The sequence below is a fragment of the Panthera uncia genome, chromosome F1 (genome assembly GCF_023721935.1).
Source record: "Panthera uncia isolate 11264 chromosome F1, Puncia_PCG_1.0, whole genome shotgun sequence".
In the NCBI taxonomy this organism is placed as follows: Eukaryota; Metazoa; Chordata; class Mammalia; order Carnivora; family Felidae; genus Panthera; species Panthera uncia.
This window is the reverse complement of record NC_064813.1, coordinates 62,131,389-62,152,232: the sequence shown is the minus strand read 5'-3', so window position 1 is coordinate 62,152,232 and position 20,844 is coordinate 62,131,389. Positions and strand designations below refer to the sequence as shown.

General features: G+C 47.7%; 4 non-coding genes across 4 annotated transcripts; 1 reads left to right on the top strand and 3 right to left on the bottom strand.

The window, feature by feature from the left end:
- Positions 1-2,438: 2,438 nt before the first annotated feature.
- Positions 2,439-2,511, bottom strand: TRNAV-CAC (transfer RNA valine (anticodon CAC)). Its single transcript has one exon. It is a non-coding gene; the product is annotated as a tRNA-Val (tRNA).
- A 5,817-nt stretch (positions 2,512-8,328) lies between these two features.
- TRNAE-UUC (transfer RNA glutamic acid (anticodon UUC)) lies at positions 8,329-8,400 on the top strand. The gene has a single exon. It is a non-coding gene; the product is annotated as a tRNA-Glu (tRNA).
- Positions 8,401-9,214: 814 nt separating this feature from the next.
- Positions 9,215-9,286, bottom strand: TRNAE-UUC (transfer RNA glutamic acid (anticodon UUC)). The gene has a single exon. It is a non-coding gene; the product is annotated as a tRNA-Glu (tRNA).
- Positions 9,287-17,014: 7,728 nt separating this feature from the next.
- Positions 17,015-17,088, bottom strand: TRNAN-GUU (transfer RNA asparagine (anticodon GUU)). The gene has a single exon. It is a non-coding gene; the product is annotated as a tRNA-Asn (tRNA).
- Between the last annotated feature and the right edge of the window lie 3,756 nt (positions 17,089-20,844).

Genomic DNA, 20,844 nt, shown 5'->3' with positions numbered 1-20,844 from the left:
AATCCAAGATACATATCAAACACATTAGAGGGGGTGGGAGTAAGGAATAGGGATAAAGGAAAGAAGATTAAGACAAAAATAAAGAGTTTTGTACCCATCCATGTGGATAGAGGACAATGAATTGAGATTAACACTGTACCTGAGGTCTGCCCAAGAACTAATTAATGTTGTGAATATATATTCTTGTTTCATACAAACTTTTTTTTTAAGCTTATTTATTATTGAGAGACAGAGAGAGAGAGAGCATGAGCACTGGAGGGACAGAGAGAGGGGGAGACACAGACTCTGAAGCAGGCTCCAGGCTCTGAGCTGTCAGCACAAAGCCCGATGCGGGGCTGGAACTCAGGAACCGTGAGATCATGACCTGAGCTGAAGTTGGATGCTCAACCAACTGAGCCACCGAGGTGCCCCTTGTTTTTGTTTTGTTTATTTTAGAGAGAGGGAATGAGACCGCATGAGCAGGTGAAAGAGAGAGAAAGAGAGAAACAGAGAGACAGAGAAAGTATCTTAAGCAGGCTCCATACTCAGCACGGAGCTCAGGACCTGAGCCGAAATCAAGTCGGATGCTCAACCCACTGAGCCACCCAGGCACCCCGAAAGGTTTTTAATATTTAAAAAAATAGTTTTTATGAAGGAAGTGGCCTACAACGTCCAGGTGCCTATGGCCAATGAAAGTCACAATATAGATCTGCTACAGTTAAGACAATGAGCATATTCATCACCCCCTTCAAATTTCTGTGGGCCCCTTTTTATTTATGTATTTAAAGTTTATTTATTTTGGAGCTCATGGGTGGCTCAATCAGTTAAGCTTTGGACTCTTGATTTCAGCTCAGGTCATGATCTCACATCGGGCTCTGTGCTGACAGTACAGAGCCTGCTTGGGATTCTCTCTCTCCCCCTCTCTCTGCCCCTCCTCTGCTCATGTGCTCCCTCTCCCTCTCTCAACATAAATAAATAAACCTAAAAATAAAATTGAAAGAAATACATACACATTAAAAAAGTAATAAAAATACGCAAAATACATTTGAGAGAGAGAGAGAGGTAGGGGCAGAGAGAGGGAGGGAGAGAATTCCAAACAGTGTAGAGCCTGATGCAGGGCTGAACCCATGAACTGCGAGATCGTGACCTGAGCTGAAATCAAGAGGCCAAAACTTAATCGACTGAGCCACCTAGGCACCTCTGGGCCCCCTTTTCATCCTTATCACCTGCTATCCTCCCATTTCCCAAGCAAGCTCTGATCTGCTTCTGTCATTATAGTTTTCATTTTCTAGAATTTTACACAAATGGACTCCTATAACCCTCTTTTTTGGTGGGGCTTTCACTCGGCATAATTATTTTGAGGTCCATGTTGTATCACTAGTTCATTCCTTTTTGCGGAGGGGTTGAGGAGTATTCTTTTGCATGGGGATACCACAATTTACCTTCATCTGCTCATTGGCATTTGGGTTGTTTCCAGTTTCTGGCTATTACAGATAAAGCTGCTATGAACATTTGTAGACAAGCCTTCATATGGGCATTTATTTTCTTTTTGCTTGGTAAATACCGAGGATTGGAATGGCTCAGTCGTATTTTAGCAGTTTAACTTTCAAAGAAACTGCAAAGTGGACTTTTACATTCATACCAACACGTACGAGTGTATCGATTCCTCTGCATCCTGGACAGCCTGATACGGCAGGCGTTAATAACAGCGTCTAGTGAAACCCCAGCGTGTTTTTGATTTGCGTTTCTCTGGTTAACCACGTCGAACACCTTTTCGTGTGAGCATGTGCTACTCCTCTGTCTTCTCTGGTGAGGTGTCTGAGGGAGGGGTTGGATGGCGAGCATAACTCTTTAATGAGAAGAAAATGTCTCCTTTTCACCTGGTTGAGAACCGAGGGCCTTAGGATCCCCGTGGGGAGGGGCAGAGAAGAGGGAGGGAGGAGATCGCTGTCGTCGACTGAGAACCGGCGGGGGACCCATGGGGGAGAGAGCCCAGTGAAGGCAGGTTGGGCTGGGGGCCCGGCTCCTGGATCCCGGCACCCGAGAGCCGGACCGTCGCCAAGCACTGGCTGGGTCCCCGCACAGCTTTGGCAGATTGTCCGCAGGAGGCGCGACCGCCGCGGCCCCAGCCGAAGGGGGCGGAACCGAGCAGGGGGCGGAACCGAGCAGGGTCCGAGGCACAACCTGCTCATCGGGGGTCCGCAAAGGAACCGAGGGGCTTCGCTCACTGAGCAGCCAAGAACTCTCCCTTTCCCGGCCGGAAAAGGACCCCGCAGCGGAGCGCGCCGAAGGGCTGCGGCGGTGCCTGCTGACCCGCGCGGGGCCGAGCCACCTGCCCACCCGCCGCCGGCTCCCGGGCGCCGGTAGTGTCCCCGCGGGCTCGGCGGATTCCTCCGCAGGACTCCCGACGGGGGTGGGGTGGGGGTTTGTATAAAAAAAAAAAAAAAAAAAAGTACGGTTGTTTCCGCCCGGTTTCGAACCGGGGACCTTTCGCGTGTGAGGCGAACGTGATAACCACTACACTACGGAAACCGGCCGGCAGCGGGCGCCTGGAAATCCGTCTTGAAGCTCTGAGGCTGGGAGCCGCTGGCCGGCCGGCCGCGGTGAACCCGAGCGCGCCTCCCCCGGGAGCCCCCGGCCCAGCGGGCCCCGGCAGGTGTCGCCGGGGTGGAGAGTCGCAGTCTGCCCCGCGGATGCTGGCCGCGCTGGCGACGTGCGGTAACTACAGGTGGGAAGGGACAGGTGACGGACTTGGCCAGGGTAAGGAAAGCCAGCTTCTATTCGAAACAATACAAATACACTTGATGTTCGCCCAGCACGCAACTTAGAAGGCACTTAGGCAGGAAAACTCCGTTTTCTCTTTCCTATGTCTTTCCTCCTGTGAGTCTCATTTCTGCTCAAACACTTCCTGTCCGCTCCCCACCTGGGTGGGAGGCCTCCCCACGCCCAGCCTGGGACAGCAGCTCAATTCTGACACGATGCTCGCAGAGACAGCGTCAGATCCCCCAGGTTAAGGGCTCGGTCCCACCTGACACCCCTTGCCCCCCTTCAGGTACATATCACAAGGGCACGCTGTCACCTGTGCTTCTGACCAACCAGCTATAAACCCGAGGTTCCCACCACCTCCTTCTGGGATTTGACAATGTGCTAGAATGACTCACTGAACTAAGGAAAACAGGTTACTTACCAGAGTGTCCCTTTATTATAAAAGGATGCAACTCAAGAATAGCCTGACAGAAGAGATGCATAGGGAGGGGTGCGGTAGAAGGGGCATAGATACGGGCTTTGTTGCCCTTTCCGGGCCCTCCCTGTGTTCCCCAAGCTCCCTGAACCCCCTCCCTAAGGGATCTTTTGCAGACTTCATCAAGGAGGCATGACCCATTATTAACTCAGTCTCCAGCCTCTCTCCAGAGTGGTGGTGGTGGTGGTGGGGGGTGTCACTGAAATGTCCAAACTTTAAAAAAAAAAAAAAATTTTTTTAACGTTTATTTATTTTTGAGACAGAGAGAGAGCGTGAACAGGGGAGGGGCAGAGAGAGGGAGACACAGAATCTGAAACAGGCTCCAGGCTCTGAGCTGTCAGCACAGAGCCTGACTCTGGGCTGGAACTCACAGACCCTGAGATCATGACCTGAGCCGAAGTCGGACGCTTAACCGACTGAGCCACCCAGGCGCCCCCCAAACTTTTAATCATAATGGTTTTTCTGGTGACTGGACCCCCATCCTGAGACTATCCAGGAGCCCACCAAGAATCACCCCATTAAAACATGACAGACGCCTCTCCAGGAAATTCCAAGGGATTTAGGAGCTCTGTGACAGGAACCAGGTCAAAGAGCAAATGTTAGAACAAAAGATGCTCCTAGCACCTTTAAAAAGAATTTTTTTTAAATGTTTGTTTATTTTTGAGAGAGAGAGACAGGCAGAGAGACAGAGAGTGAACAAGCAGGGGAGGGGCAGAGAGAGAGGGAGACACAGAATCCGAAGCAGGTTTTTTTTTGTTTGTTTGTTTTCCTAGCACTTTTCTTTCTTAGGAAATTACAAGAGTTTTAGGAGCTCTGGCCTCGAGCCTGGGATGAAGACCAAAGTATACATTTCTCGTTACGTCACAGTATCACATTGCCTACGCATTTGGGCGGGGCCTCATTATTTTATAACACTGACTATTAAGTCAGACAGATGCTAGCACCTTCTCTCTCTTTCACTCGGGGCCAGGAAGGAGTTGGGGCCCTCGGCAGAGACCAAAACTAAGACTCAGAAAGTTGGAGAACGAACGAAGGCAGGTTGAAACGTAGGGGGCAGGTCAACTCAGGATGAGGTTACAGGATGGTCACCTCAGAAAAGGTTGTCCAGGGACAGGATCGCACCCGCCAACCTGAGTTCAAAGCTGAAGGTGGCCGCCAACGGTGCCACGTGCGGTCGCGGGCAGGGCTTCCCAGGTAGGTCTTGTCTTGTTCAGGCTCTCGCCTCAAAGAGGGAAGGCTGTACTTCACGCTCGGCCCTGCTGGGCCCAGCACCGGCCCTCGGCACCGCCCAGGGCCCAGCACTGTGATCCAGAGCCTGGTAGCAGGACGGACTCGGGTGATGGCAAAAGCCAGACGCGGAAATCATCGGGAGCCCAGCACTTCGCTTCATGTCTCCCAAAGCCCCGCTCCGGCTGAAAGCCACTCTTTCTTTTACCCAGAGTCGAGACCCAGGTCGAGAATTAGGCTGGACCCTGTGCTGGCTTGAAGGGACCCTTCCCTTGGACTGAGGGAGGGGGGTGCCAGGGCGGGGGAGGGAATTCCCATCCACCAGCCCTCAGCCTGATGATAGCAGCTTCTTGGCAACCTCTTCTGTAAGCCCTCTTCTGTAAGCTAGAAGCCCTCTTCTGTAAGCTAGTTTCATTAACTTCTTTCTGAAATAGATCTTATTTTTTTTTTAATTTTTTAATGTTTATTTATTTAGAGACAGAGAGAGACAGAGCATGAACGAGGGAGGGTCAGAGAGAGAGGGAGACACAGAATCTGAAGCAGGCTCCAGGCTCTGAGCTGTCAGCACAGAGCCCGACGCGGGGCTCGAACTCATGGACCATGAGAACATGCCCTGAGCCGAAGTCGGACGCTTAACCGACTGAAATATATTTTAACCTATAACCCTGAAATATATTTTAAAAGTAGGGGCGCCTGCGTGGCTCAGTTGCTTAAACGCCCAACCCTTGGTTTCAGCTCAGGTCATGATCTTGTGGTTTGTGGGTTCAAGCCCCGCATTGGGTTCCGTGCTGGCAGCACAGAGCCGGCTTGAGATTCTTTCTCTCTCCCTCTAGCTCTGAGAGACCAGCATAGGAGTCACACAAGGTGGAAATGCCAGAAACACTGCGGGCTTTCCACCCCTCCCCCTCCCAAGTCCACAAGGTTGTGGAAGGTGGTCATAGACAGCCCCTCTTCCCACTGGGGACGAAGAGGTGGCCTGGGGGGTGTGGGGCCCATGTGTGGGAGTGGGCAGAGCAGAGCAGAGGCTTGGCCTTGCGGAAGCGGTGGGTCAGCAAAATCCAACCGCGGGCTCAGGCCAGAGGCCTGCCTGCCTGGCTCCTGCTGGCGGAGAGGGCAGTGGGCGATCGCAAGGAGCCCTCTGTTGGCATCTATCCTACAGGCGAAGCAAAAAGAGCGATCAACCGGGTCCAGGGTCCAGCCCAACGCCTGGCTGGGAGTTGCAGCCTGGGCTTCCTGAGCTCTTAGGCCTGGTGCAGAAAGCGGCAGGAAAAGGGCCGTGAAAGGTAGTGAAATATAAAGCTTTTCCCTTTGTTCCATGGCCTCCCTCCCAACTTGTCGTGGTGTCGTTTTTACTTGCTATTTAATGTCGTTCTGTGTGAAGAAAAATTAAAATGATTTGCACAAATGTTACATGTCATCTTTATATTGTACAAGGCCCATTTCTTATCCTCTACTTTATCTGTTTTTTTCTTAAAATTTTTTTTAACGTTTATTTATTATTGAGAGACAGGGCATGAGCATGGGAGGGGCAGAGAGAGTTGGAGGAGACAGAATCCAAAGCGGGCTCCAGGCTCTGAGCTGTCAGCACAGAGCCCAACGCGGGACCCGAACTCACCCACCAGGAGATCATGGCCTAAACTGCAGTTGGACACTTAACCGACTGAGCCACCCAGGTGCCCCTCTTCTGCTTTATCTTGAGCTCCTATAGTCAAGCTTCTCTCCTCCCCGTAGGGCCTTGGACTTGGATGTGTCCCCAAGATTGAGCAGGCACCCCTATGCAGAACATGTCCCATTTACTAGCTGATCCTGACAATCGGGTGACCAAAGGGAAACACATTTCCTGGGAAGGTGCAGCATCATCATGTTCTGTTCACTCTCCCTTGCTGCCTCAACTTCCCCTTAAAAGTTTCTGCTAAGCTCTGCTTACCTCACCCTATGACAGAAACGCCCTTTGCTGTTTGATTTTGAGATACTTGCAGATTTCTGAGATTGGGGCATTCTCTCTATTGCGGTAGTCTTTTTTGAGAAGTCTCTCCTTAACTAAGTCCGGATTTGGTTTTGGTTGGCTGCGCAAATACAAAAGCGTTTAACTCATAGGCAGAATCACCAGAATCATGCACATGAATGAAAAAAAAAATTATTTCAATTCTAGTTAGTTAATATATGGTGCAATATCGGTTTCAGAAGTAGAATTTAGTGATGCATCACTTACATACAATACGCAGTGCTCATCACAAGGCCCTCCTTAGTACCCATCACCCAATTAGCTCATCCCCCCCCCCCACCTTCCCTTCAGCAACCCTCAGTTTGTTCTCTGTACTTAAGAGTCTCTTATGGTTTGCCTTCCTCTCTTTTTTTCCCCTCTCGTCCCTTATGTTCATCCGTTTTGTTTCTTAAATTCCACATACGAGTGAAAACCTACGGTATTTGTCTTTCTCTAACTTATTTCCCTTAGCATAATACATTCTAGCTCCATCCACATCCTTGCAACTGGCAAGATTTCATTTTTTTTGATGACTAATAATCCATTGTTTATATAAATATAAATATAAATATCTATATTATATATAATATAAATTATATATAATATATATAATCTATATAATATAAATATTATATATAATATAAATATATATATAAATATATATATATTATATATATATGTATATATATAATATATATATATCTTACATCTTTTTTATCCATTCATCTGTCGATGGACATTCGGGCTCTTTCCATAGTTTGGAAATTTCCATAATTTCCACAGTTGTTGATAGTGCTATTAACATGGGGGTGCATGTGCCCATTCAAATCTGTATTTTTGTATCCCTTGGGTAAATACCTAGTAGTGCAATTGCTGGGTCAGGGTAGTTCTATTTTTTTTTTTTTAATTTTTTTTTTTCAACGTTTTTTATTTATTTTTGGGACAGAGAGAGACAGAGCATGAACGGGGGAGGGGCAGAGAGAGAGGGAGACACAGAATCTGAAACAGGCTCCAGGCTCCGAGCCGTCAGCCCAGAGCCCGACGCGGGGCTCGAACTCACAGACCGCAAGATCGTGACCTGGCTGAAGTCGGACGCTTAACCGACTGCGCCACCCAGGCGCCCCAGGGTAGTTCTATTTTTAACTTTTTGAGGAACCTCCATACTGTTTCCCAGAGTGGCTGCCCCAGTTGGCATTCCCACCAGCAGTGTAAGAGGGGGGTCCCCTCTCCCGGCACTCCCAGAACATGTTGCACAGACTTAACTGTTTTTGTTTTACTCCTGAATATGCCCATCCTACCGCCATTTTCTGCCTTCAGCTTGCTGATATGGAAGGAAGGACTGGAAGGAAAAGGAACTCTGGCTTGTGCTGTCTTCACCTTTCCTTCTGTGTCATCCTTTCCCCCCTAAGCAGTTGGCTAATACAGGAAGTGAGGGAAGAAAGGATATGATAGGATTATTTGGTCTTTGGTCTTTTTGCTTAGAACGCCATAACCTTCTTTTTGCGTTTGAAGCAAATTCTGCTTGGAAAGGAAAGCGTGGCCTCGGGGCTGGCGGGTCAGTTTATTCTGTCACCAAGACAACGTGCTTACTGTGCACTCGCCTTAAGTCTCTGAACTCCCATTGCGGCAGTGGGTCCATCCCGAATTCTGTGTTCATCAAAGGTAGCAAATGCTAGGTACAAATGCGCCACGAGGAAGGTCGACACGAATGTTGCTGGTATCTTATCTGCTCATACGCAGGCGCCCTGGTTCCAATGGACTCTGTTACGAAACCCACATTTAAAGGTTATTTAAAATTTCAAGGACATTTCCCGGACATCCCCCCCGAATTCCAAGACACAGAATCAGTCCTAAGCTCCTTTTCCAGAAGGCGCTACTTACGTTTGTTAAGCACCGCTCCCTGGTGGTCTAGTGGCTAGGATTCGGCGCTTTCACCGCCGCGGCCCGGGTTCGATTCCCGGTCAGGGAAGTTCGTTTTCTTTCTGATCCCCACCGACATTCTGCTGTTGCCGCCAACAACTCGGTTTTGACCAAGGCTCACGTGCGCGCACCTCACATGCCATCCTGTCCCGAGGTGTGTCAATATCACGGGAATGGGGTACACGGGGTGTATGTGAAGAATGAAAAATTTCTCTAAGCCTAGCCAAACTCGCCTCTGCCTCACTCTATTGGGAATTATGGATTTGTTTTTTCCATCTAAGAAAATTTCTACATGAAACGGGTTCTATCAAATGACCCTCACATCTATTACGGTTTGATTGGCATAGGTACGGTTTTAGTAATGGATGTAATTTTTTCCCTGTTCATTGAAACCCTAAGGTACATGCGAGAGGTGTAGACAGCTCAGGTGATTTAACCAGATCTGGGGCCGTTCGGTCTTTTGTAAGCGCAAGAATACATTTCTATATGTTGATTAGTTCATTTTACCTGTAAGACAGGAACTATAATACAAAGACGTATAGCAACTCATATGACACCAGTCTTTGGCTCCCTGGTGACTTTGTCCTGCGGTTCTCAGCACTGATTTCAGGATCACCTGGGAAAAGCTTGAGAGGCAGGCAGATTCTGCGAGGCATCGTCTTAATCCGGGGATCCGTGAGCTTGGCCTTGGCGGGCAGGAGTGGGGAGCCACGGGAGCACTGGCTGGCCTGCAAGGCTGCGTGCAACCGGCCTTGGGGGTAACCAGGCTCAGGAGCCGTAACAGTAGCAAAATGTTAGTGGTGGACAGAAAGGAAAAGGGGGGGGGGGGGGGGGAGAAAAAAAAGAAGGAAGGCACAACCCGCTTCCCTGACCGGGAATCGAACCCGGGCCGCGGCGGTGAAAGCGCCGAATCCTAGCCACTAGACCACCAGGGAGAGGTGTTTGGCATCCCTGAGCGGCAACTCCTAGAATAAGATCTTAAGAATGATGCAGCCACCTGTTAGGGGCCTTTAGAAACGTCTGGAGAATGTTCTGTAGGGGGGTGTGTGGTGCTGGATGCAGCGACTGCCACGTGGGTCAGAGGGTGGCAGGAAACTTTAGTGGCAGAAAAGTTGCAAAAAAGACTGTCACAAGTCAAGCCAGGGAAGAGGACACTTTTTCCTACATTTTCGTCACCGACTCCCTCTGACCGCAGGGCTCGCTCGGGTTTCTTTCTTTTTTCCCCCCTCTTCATTCCTAAAATATTTGTGCGTCTCTCACTTCAAGGTTCCCCGTGGTTGATTGAGGAAACCCATGTCTCTCTTTTGCTCCCTCACCCCCCAAAAAGGATCCTGTTCCTGATCTTCTCCGACGATGGCCCTCCCCTGCGCAAAGGGAGGAACATTCAGGGCCAAGGGGACACGCCCACCGGGAGCCGCCCCCCTCCCCCGGGCCAGGCTCTGTTATTTGGGACGTAGAATGACCTGCACAAATGGCTGACGTTTGGTTAGGGCGCCCCTCTCCCCCACCCACGAGGTGGAGGTGGGTTAGCCTCCGGTGCGTGCAAGTAAGTCTGGACAGGTGGCCAAAGGGAGGCTGTTTGCAGGGGTTCGAACAGATCCTGGTGCCCATACACCTGCACAGGACCCCTCTCAGTGCAGGAAGGAGCTAGAATTGAGAGGAGAGGGTCTTTCCTGGGCCACGGTGCTCAGGCAGAACTATGAGGAGTCTCACAATTCTAAATGCAAATCTGGACCCACAGGTCCTCAAGAAAATATTTTTGTCAATGTAGATGGAAAGCTCTCATTGTATGTTACTGCTTATGAGCTTAATTGATCAATTTAAAGCATCTAGACATATGGTATGTGGCCCTCCATTTGTACTGTTCCCCCCGCAATCACAAATGTGAGGCACCAATGGAGGGTCTTTTGGACTCTTCCCTTTTGTATTCCGTTTGCACTGCTTCTCTGACCTTCCAGGCCCACCCCCAACAGAGCTCTCAGCTCCTTACCCCACCACTGGGAGGATCTAAAGTCATGCTCCCCCAAACTAAGTCATCTTCCTCCATTCCCCCAACCAGGAACCTTTCCCATGGCCCCACCCCCACAGCACCCTTGGAAATAAGCTCAGAACCTTTTCTACCCACCATATCCGTTTAACGTCCGGTCCTTTCTGTTTTAACCTCTGTGGCGCTCCCTCTGGTGAGGACACTGCCAAGTTCTTTGGGGGGTATTTTCACCTCAGCAGCTCAAAGCAGCCCGCGTGTGGTTTAAGGTAGTGGGCTAGCAGGTAACAGGTATGCAGTTTTTCCTTAAAATTGTATTCAGTAGCATGTTTCCAATTAAAAAAAAAAAAGAAATTGTAAAGTTGTTTCTGTTTCCTGTAATTTGAGGAACCCTCAGATCTGCTAGGAGTTAATGAGAGGAGGGAGAAGAAGGCACCTGCTTGCCTGGTGTATCAGAGTTCTTCAGAGACACAGAACCAATCGGAGATCGACATCCACACGTATATTTGTATCTATGTCTGTGTGTATATCTATACCTATACCTGTTCCTACATGTATATCTGTATCTTTATCTATATCTATATATGTTTCTGTATCTGAAGATCACATGATCATGGAGTGTCGAGGTCTGCAAAGTGAGCTGGCAAGCTGGAGGCCCAGGAGAGTCGGTGGGTCCAGTTGGAGTCTGAAGGCCTGAGAACCAGGGAAGCTGCTGGTGTAGTTCAAGTCCAAAGACCAAGGCCAGTACGCTCGAGACCCAGGAAGAGCTGGTGTTCCAGTCCAAGTCCAAAAGCAGGAAAAACTCAATATCCTAGTTCAAAGGCAGTCCGGCAGGAGGAGTTCTCTCATCTGATTGGATGAGGCCCACCCACATTAGCCAGGGCAATAAGCTTTACTCAGTCTGCTGACTTAAATGTTAATTCCATCCAAAAACATCGGCACAGAAACACTCCAGGGGTACCTGGGTGGCTCAGTCGGTTAGGCCTCCGACTTCGGCTCAGGTCATGATCTCACGTTCGTGAGTTCGAGCCCCGCGTTGGGCTCTGTGCTGACCGCCTGGAGCCTGCTTCTGATTCTGTGTCTCCCTTTGTCTGTGTCCCTCCCCATGTCTCTCTCTCTCTCAAAAATAAATTAAAAAAAAATTAAAAACAACAAAAAAGAAACACTCCAAATAATGTTTGACCAAATATCTGGGCACCCTATGACCCAGTCAGGTAGACACATATAATTAAACATCTTAGAAGGTGATGCCTTATACTAAACACACAGAAGAGACAGAAGAGAGATCTGCCTTGGTTAGGCTTCAGTGTAGGATAGTTGCTTCTTCAGAGCACTTTTGCCTTTGCCTCTGCTCTGTCTGGATATAGTGCAAAATTGCTTTCATCCGGTCACATAAGAGGGATGAATTAAAAAGAAAAAGTCCGTTCTGACAGAGCAACAACAGGGCTGGAGAATAGCAGGTTACCAACACACCTCCCCCAGGGGACTCGAACCACCAATATACTGATTTATGGTCAAACCAGCTGACCATTGGACTTCAAGGACTCTGCGGCTGAGTTTTTTTTTTTTTTAAGTGGCATGCATAGAAGTTTAACTATTTTAGAGTGGAACTATTCAGTTACTGAGTAGTACTCAGTTACTTAGTACATTAACAATGTAACAAGTAACTTTGTGTAACTACCTTAACTATCTAGTTCTAAAACATATTCATCATCCCAAAATAAAGCCCCACATCCATGAAGCAATTACTCCTCTACACACGCTCCTCCTGGAAGCCATCATCTTGCTTTCTGTTCCTGTGGACTTATCTATTCGGGATATTTCATTTACACGGAATCATACAACAGGTAACATTCTGTCTGTGGCTTCTTTTACTTAGCTTGTGGTTGGAGTTCCTTCATGCTGCGACATGTATCATTTAAATGTTAATTCCATTCCTTTTTATGGCTGATTAACATTTCATTGTGTGTATATGAGACATGTTTATACATCCACCCAGTGATGGAACTTTTGGTTGTTTCTCCCTCTTGGCCGCTGTGAGTAGTGGCGCTGTGAACATTCACATGCAAGGACTAGTTTGAGTAGCTAGGTTTTTTTTTTTTTTTTTTAAACGTATATTTATTTTTTGAGAGACAGAGACAGAGACAGAGCAGGGGGAAAGAACCGAGGAGGGACAGAGAGAGAGGGAGACACAGCATCTGAAGCAGGCTCCAGGCTCTGAGCTGTCAGCATAGACCCTGACACAGGGCTCAAACCACCTGAGACACCCAGGCGCCCCTTGGTGCCCCTGGTTTTAATTACTCTGGGTATATACCTAGTAAGTAAAATCGTTGGGTCATTTACATTCTCACCAGCAATGTTTGGTGGTCCTCATTTCTCCTTCCTGCCAACACTTTCTATTTTCTATTGTTGTTGTTGTATTTAAAGTGACAGCAATCTTAGTGGGTATGGAGTTAACACCACATGTGTTCTAGAATGACTAAAATTAACAAGATTCATGATACCAAAGGAAAAAGAGGACCTTCGGTATGACTCCATTTATGTAAAATCTAGAAAATGCCAACTAATCTACAGTGGCAATAAGCAGATCCGTAATCGCTCGAGATGCTGCGCAGGTCAGTGGGGACGTGACTTAGCAAAGGGCAGAAGGGGGAATTATCAAGGGCTATAAGGACACTTCTGGGGATGATGGGTACGTTCATTATCTTGATTGTAATCATGGCTTCAGTAGTACGTACATATGTCAAAACTGTATATTTTATTTATTTATTTATTTATTTATTTAATTTATTCAATGTTTATTGATTTTTGAGAGAGACAGAGAACAAGCAGGGAAGAAGCAGAGAGAGAGGGACACACAGAATTGGAAGCAGGCTCCAGGCTCTGAGCTGTCAGCACAGAGCCCAATGTGGCTCAAACCCAAGAACCATGAGATCATGACCTGAGCCGAAGTTGGACACTCAACCAACTGAGCCACCCAGGTGCTCCTTTATTATATATTTTAAATATGGGCAGTTGGTTTAACACTAAAGTGTTAAAAAAAAAAAAAACAAACAAGGTGAGGGGTGCCTGGGTGGCTCAGTCAGTTAAGCATCTGACTCTTGATTTAGGCTCAGGTCATGATCTCACGGGTTCCTGAGATGGAACCCCACGTGAGGCTTTACACCGACAGCGCAGAGCCTGCTTGGGACTCTTTCTCTCCCCTCTCTGCCCCTCTCCCACTTGTGTGGGCTCTCTCTCTCTCTCAAGAAAAAAAAAACACCAAAAAAAAAGGAAACAAAGCCAAACAGTTTTACATATACCTTTTGGAGGTCACTAAAGTCTCTTCATTTTAAATGGTGCCATAACTTGAAAATGTAGGGGACTGATTACACCATTCTCTTTTTTTAAGACTGTTTTAAAAGGAGACTTTCTGAGCCTTTAAATTTCTCACACCTGGGACAAAGTCCTAAGTCATTAGCAATGCAGGTTCCCAGATGGCAACAGATGACCCTTCACTGCTACACAGCAGTTCTTGGGGTGTTAGACTCCCTTTCCAGAGTATTCAAAATATCTTTCCTGCTTTCCAGCCAACAAAGCCCTTTCACCTATTTCGTATACCCATATTTTTCTGTTACTGATGTCTAAATATTAGTGGTCTTGGATAGAAAATGCATAAATAAACTTTAGCAAATTAAGCAGAAAAGGAATTAATTGAGAGATCACTGGGCGGTCATAGATTTATGAGAATTAACAACCAGACTCAGATAAAGGGAATAACCAAAGGGGAGCTAGGAGGCCAGAAATATAGCCAAACTCATGCCAAAGAAAGAGTCTGGGAAGGAAACTACAGAATCTGTCAAAACTACACGCTAGCTTTGACTTCCTGGATAAAGGAATTCTAAACTGTTTATGAGTCTACACATCATTGGCTCTTGAATCAGAATCTGGGGAAGTACCTTCTAGCTAAAAGAACCAAGAAGAATTTTTCCTCCTCTACACTGCCTATAATGAAACACTAGAAAGGAGACATGAAGTAAGGACTGAGTATTCAGTTTTCGGCTGGAATTTGGACAAAATGTAAGACTTGGGACAGTTTCCATCCAGCAAATGCTTCAGGAAGAAAGGGAGGGCCAAGGAGATCAAACGCAGGTGCTGTCAGGAAACATGGTCCAGGGGAAAGAGGAACCTAAATCTGTATCTACAGAAGCCTTTGCACCTCAAGAAGATTGAAGGAGTGCCTCCTAGACTTTTTCAGAAAGAAAGAAGGCCTTTTATGAATCTTAAGGGCTTGCCTCAGAGACCCTTCCTGTTAAGAAGGCTTTTAAGGATCTTAAGGACATTGACCCACAGCAACCTTACCAGGGGCCCAATGTAGAAAAGGGCTGATCTCAAAGAGATTTGTGAGTGTGGCTTTTGCCTAATAAGTGAAGTATATATTGATATATTTATAAGAAACTCTTCAAGCTTTTAAAGGAAGTATATCAGCTTGGACCGAAAAGGACAGAGGCAGTACAAAATTAAAAGAAGCCTCTGGACCTGCAAACTCCTATGAGCAGGAAGCAGGCTGAGCAAATGATCAGCTGTGAACACCGACTATTCCTCTGGAAAAGTAAGCAGAATTCAGGAAGCAGAAGTGAGGAATTCCCAGTAAGTAGTAATGGGGCTTAATCAAGGAACTGGCCACATGAATCTGACTGGATGTCAGAGTTGATGTGGACCATTGGTCTTCAATTTCTCTCTTTCGAATGGGAGTGTCAACAGAGGTTGACCCATGCCTGTCCCAACACTGTATGTTGGAGATGTGGGGGCCGGATAACTTATTCTTTCACTCAAAAGTCTTTTGACCAAGAAGAAACTACTCACGGGGCCTCAGGTATAGCAGGAACAACTCAGAAATGAGATAAGGAGCTTACGAAGAGAGGGGGAACATGGAGTTCTGCAGGCAAAGGAAGCATGTTTGTGGCTCAAAGGACAGCAGTCTCTGGGTGGACTGTGAACCACCAAGCTTTAACCTAACAGCAGAAAGTCTAACTCATTACAAAGATCAGGCAGAGTCCATGGGCTGGCATTTCCTATTGAATAACTTGTGGCCAAACACCAGACTGTACTCCTGGGTTAACTGCCAGCTCCTGGGTGCAGCACTTTGGGGAGTTCAACTCTAGGCAGTCAGAGACCCTGCCCTGCTCTCCTGAGTCTGAAAACCTGGCAGTACAACGGATTTGGATGATTCCAGAAGACAAGTTCTTTCGGCCAATATGGGGCGAGTACATAGAATAGCCTTGGAGCCTCCATAGCTTTGTAAACGGCAGGAGAAAGATTTAGGGACCATGGTGCCCCATTTGTTCTGGAAATTCCCCCAGGGGGCACAGTTGGATCACACTGATCTTGGTAGGAATTTCAGAAAGTAGGTTATGAACTGAAAAAGTATGGTAACTGTATCTGTTTTCTCACTCATCATTTTATTTACAGCTCTTTACAGAGTGCCTGGCATATAAGAGTTGTCAACATATGTTTGTTGAATGAATGTATGTGTGCATGAATAAATAGATGAATAACAGGTACATATTTAGAGACTAGGGACAAGCCAGGATTTCGTGTTTTTCGAAAAGCCTTCAGGGAGAAAGTTTGATTTAGCCAACAGTTTCGTTTCTGTGGTCTTCCTGTCCTGACTTCTGAGCTAAGAAGGGCATCTGAGAGATGAAAGGTCAGCTTTGGCTGAGGGGAAAGTCCAGCTCACAGGAATTCCTGGCATGAGAACACTCACAGACAGGAGTCCTGGCAACACATTCCTTGCACTATAACAGGACTTCTCAAGGTGACCCGGGTCCAGTCCCCGAGGGAACCTGGCAGTGGACTAACAGGAATGGAAGGCAGAGAAGTTAAATTGGAAGAACTTGATGACGAATGGATTTGCTGGGTGAGGGAAAAAGACTTGAAGGAAGTCCCCTTCCCATCTGGCTTGTTTCCCTAAAGGTGGTGGTAATGCCATTCACTAAGAGAGGAAACACTGGAAAAGACTCTCATGCCTCGGGGATGAGGACAAGATGAACTCTGCTTGGGAGAGGATAACCCTGAGGGCAACGGGTCACGTGAAGCAGGCAGGTGGAGGCGTGGGTAGGTTTAGAACTCAGAGAGGTTCTGGAGACACAAATTTGAAAGTCAACAAGATCACCAAAAGAGAGCACAATATGAAACGAGAAGCGTTGGAGCCACAGTCAAAGCCTTGAAGGTTTATTTCTAGGACCTTCACTGCAGCCTTATATATAAGAGCAGTGTCCAGTTCTAAGTAAGTAGCAGGATAAGCGTGAGAGCACATTAATGCAGGGAATGCTTTACACTTTAATCCCTTTTAAACGCGGCCAGAGATCATTGGGTTTCTCCAGGTGACTGCCATCTGCTACAAGAATTAACTGAACTCAAAAGAGCCGTAACTGTTTTCTGTAGTAGCAGTGCCCATTTGCAAAGGCCCACTTGCTGTGGAATTCTGCCAAAAAAGCAGCTCGAAAAAGGTTTTGATTTTAGAGGAAAGGGAAGTACAGATACCTCTAGATTCTCCATAGAAAGCTCCTGATCATAAGATGTGGCACTCAGAGAATTTCTCTTAGTACACAAGTAATTCGCAGAATTTTGGATTGGAAATGGAACTCTGATTTTTAAAATGAAGGGAAAAAAAAAAAAGTGAGGTTTTCACTTTAGGCGTCCCTGGGTGGGATCGAACCACCAACCTTTCGGTTAACAGCCGAACGCGCTAACCGATTGCGCCACAGAGACTACCCACAATCCCTGGCAAAATTTTGCACGTCCTATGTATGTGTAGACCATTAACCAAACACTAGCGTTCCGCCATCTGGGTTCGTTTCTTCATCTTGAGATTGCAAGTAGGTTCCGAGTTATGTGATTCTAAAAGCCAGAACATTAAACCATCCCTGTCCTACAACAGTAGAATCCTTGCTTCCTTTCTTCCCAATCTCTTAGCACCAGCGGGAAGCGACATCCTCTTTCTCCCCAAGTAGAGATCTGGACACGAGTTAAGACCAGATTCACCACCGGAGGAAATGGAGAATGGCGGGACGGAGTGGAGAACTAAGCAGGGATTAATGAGTGCTGGGGAAACAGCTTGCTGCTGATTTGAACTGACATCCCTGCCTGGGACATCAGCCTGATACTCTTACTTCGCTAAACTTCTATGAAACCCACTTACATTACCTCTCTGTGAATTATAAAACCCAGATGCCGAGCGTTTATTTAAAAACGTAACTTCAAAAGGGCAGTGATCTTCAAAGCTCTTCCTGAATGTGATTCTCAAGTAGTAGTGAATATTCCACGGGGGAGGGAAGACAACCTCTGGAGACCGGACATACAGACTAGGTTGAACACTTCCCCCAGTGCTCCTCCTTCCACTCACAATTGTGATTCAAAAATATTGCCAATGGGCCCTGGCTCTCGGTAGAGAATTTAGTAACTTATAAGAATTTAGTAACTAAATTTCTTCTTAAACATTTTTAAATTTAATAAATTTATTTTTTAATTAATTAATTTTTAAATTTTACATCCAAATTAGTTAGCATATAGTGCCGCAATGATTTCAAAAGTAGATTCCTTAATGCCCCTTACCCATTTAGCTCATCCCCCTTCCCATAGTCCCTCCAGCAACCCTGTTTGTTTTCTATATTTGAGAGTCTCTTATGATTTGTCCCCCTCCCTGTTTTGGTATTATTTTTACTTTCCTTCCCTTATGCTCATCTGTTTTGTCTCTTAAAGTCCTCATATGAATGAAGTCATATGATTTTTGTCTTCCTCTGACTAATTTCCCTTAGCATAATACCCTCCAGTTCCACCCACGTAGTTGTAAATGGCAAGATTTTATTCTTTCTGATTGCCGAGTAATACTCCATTGTATATATATACCACATCTTCTTTATCCGTTCATCCATCGATGGACATTTGGGCTCTTTCCATCCTTTGACTATTGTCGATAGCGCTGCTATAAACATTGGGGTGCATGTGCCCCTTTGAAACAGCACATCTATATCCTTGGATAAATACCTAGTAGTGCAATGGCTGGGTCATAGGGTAGTTCTATTTTTAATTTTTTGAGGAACCTCCATACTATTTTCCAGAGTGGCTGCACCAGTTTGCATTCCCACCAGCAGTGCAAAAGAGATCCTCTTTCTCTGCATCCTCCCCAACGTTGTGTTGTTGCCTGAGTTGTTAATGTGAGCCATTCTGACAGGTGTGAGGTGGTATCTCATTGCGGTTTTGATACAACTAAAATGTTTTACATTGAAACCAATCTGCAAGTTACTTTGAATCAAGAAAATAAGTTTTAGTAATGAACGTAATTTGACTGATTGGATGAAATTCTAAGAACAGGTAAATTTTCAAAATTTTGTAGAGCCTGTGGGCATTTGGAGAAACCCTCTGGCATTTCCAGGGGTAGATACCGTGACTCAGAAATTCCTGGCTAGAGAAACACAGATCGTTCATTACACAGACTTAGGCTCAGAAAAACACGAGTACAGGTACACCTCATATAGTTAGTCTTCTAGATGTAAACAGGTGGAAACTTCAGCTGCTTGTAAAACCAGATCAAAGTCATCTTCACGAAGTAGAAAATATTAGCATGCCATTTCTCTGCTAGACAACAAAGCAGATATGACTGAAACACACTGGTTCCTCAGGGATACATCTTCAGTTGACTCAAAAGATTTTATAAAAATTCACAGGCCAAGTTACCTAGAGGTACAGGGGTCATGGCAGATGGCTGAATCAACAGACCCGAAGGGCTTTTTCCCACCCATATATTTTCTTACCAGGCTCTGAGGATCCACGTCCTGCACTAAGGAAGAAAGCCCAGTAGCTTCAGAGAATACATGGGTACTGAAGTGAAAGCCAGCTTTCCCATATGACCAGAAGCTAAAAGCCTAGGAAGAAAATACAGAAAATACAGAGCACAGAACTGATTTCCCAGGATCACAAACAATATGAGGCACTATTTGCAATATAGCCAGGACGCCGGATGGGGGGGTCGGGGAATCAAGTGGTGTGAAAAAGATTGGCCAAAGGGACGAGTTCTGAAAAAGGGAAAAAAAATCAAAATAAAAGGTCTTCAGAGAAAGGAAAAACTAAAGAAGTAAAGACAAGCTAGTATAAGGAGGATATATTAAATAGTTTTAATGTAATGCACGTCGCACTGGGATACAAGTTGCACACAACGCAGGAGGGTGCGATTCACCTTGGAGAGCACCCATAGAAGAAGGGTACGAAGCTGGTGAGAAGGAACGGGAAGATCCTGGCTAGGTGTAAGGTAAGGCAGGAACGGGAAACTAGTAAGTGAAATCTGGGTGTCCGGCAAGTGGAACGAGGGATGGGGGTGGGGAGAGGAGGGGGAGGACGGTACTTCTGGGTAACACGCTGGCCGCTGGGTCATATGAGGGAGGGTATCAGTCACGCAACTGGAAAAACACGCACACGAGAAGTCCACTCTGTCCTCCCGTGTGATGCACAGGCTCTCACCTGCTTGGGGTTGGATCTCCCTCACCGGCTCCACCTGTATCTGCGTGCTCTCTCACTATCATTGCCTGATGGTCCCAATGCAGGGACGTGGCGAGAATTTGCTTTTCACATCCAGGTTCAGATTCCACGGTCGGTCTCAGTTCTCCCATTCCTCCTAACCCACCACTCCCGTGGGACACAGTAATCGCCGCAGGGAGGACTCCACCTCTGCCATGGCTGGTTCTGCCGCCCGGAACCAACATCACTGCCGTCGTTCATCCACACACCGCGTCCTCCTTTCCGGCGCGATGCCCGCTTTGCGGGCAAAAGGCAGCGTGCTGGAAGTACCGAGCGCAAACAGGTCCGTGAGTGGATCTGCGTCCCCTCCGAGTCGGGGCCAGAAATGCACTGCGGGGAAGGAGAGCGAAGCCGGGGGTGTGGAGTCGGGAAGGGGGTGGCCCGGGCCGGGTGCGGGTGCAGGGCAGGGCGTCGAGGGCAGGCAGGGGCAGGCGTGGGGAGGCAGCCGGAGAGGGGGCGGGCGGGCGCCCGGGTGGCCGGCCGCCGCCGTCCTCGTTAGTATAGTGGTGAGTATCCCCGCCTGTCACGCGGGAGACCGGGGTTCGATTCCCCGACGGGGAGGCAAGACGCCCTTTTTGGTGGCCTGCGCAGCTCTGGGTCCCACCTCTTGCTCCGCATGCGCCTCTGAGTGCGTCTGGGGCCGAGAGAGCAAAGGCCTGAGCGCGTTGGCCGGCGGCTCTCCCTAGGGGTCCGGCTCGGTGCCTTGACAGGTTGGGAGCCAGGAGGGTGATCTTGGATCCGGGAGGAACGCTGGGGCGGAGTGGCCGGCCGGCGGCCTCCCCGAGCCAGGAGATGCGCTGTGGCGCCCGGCTGGATGGCCCGGGGGGGTCTAGGGCTTCCGCTCCCTGCAGCCACCTTCCCGGCTTGGACTCGTGAGCCAGGCCCACAGAAGGGAGGGGTCCACGCCGCCGGCCGGCCGGCCAGCAGACGGCTGGGCTGTTTGGCTCCCGGGAG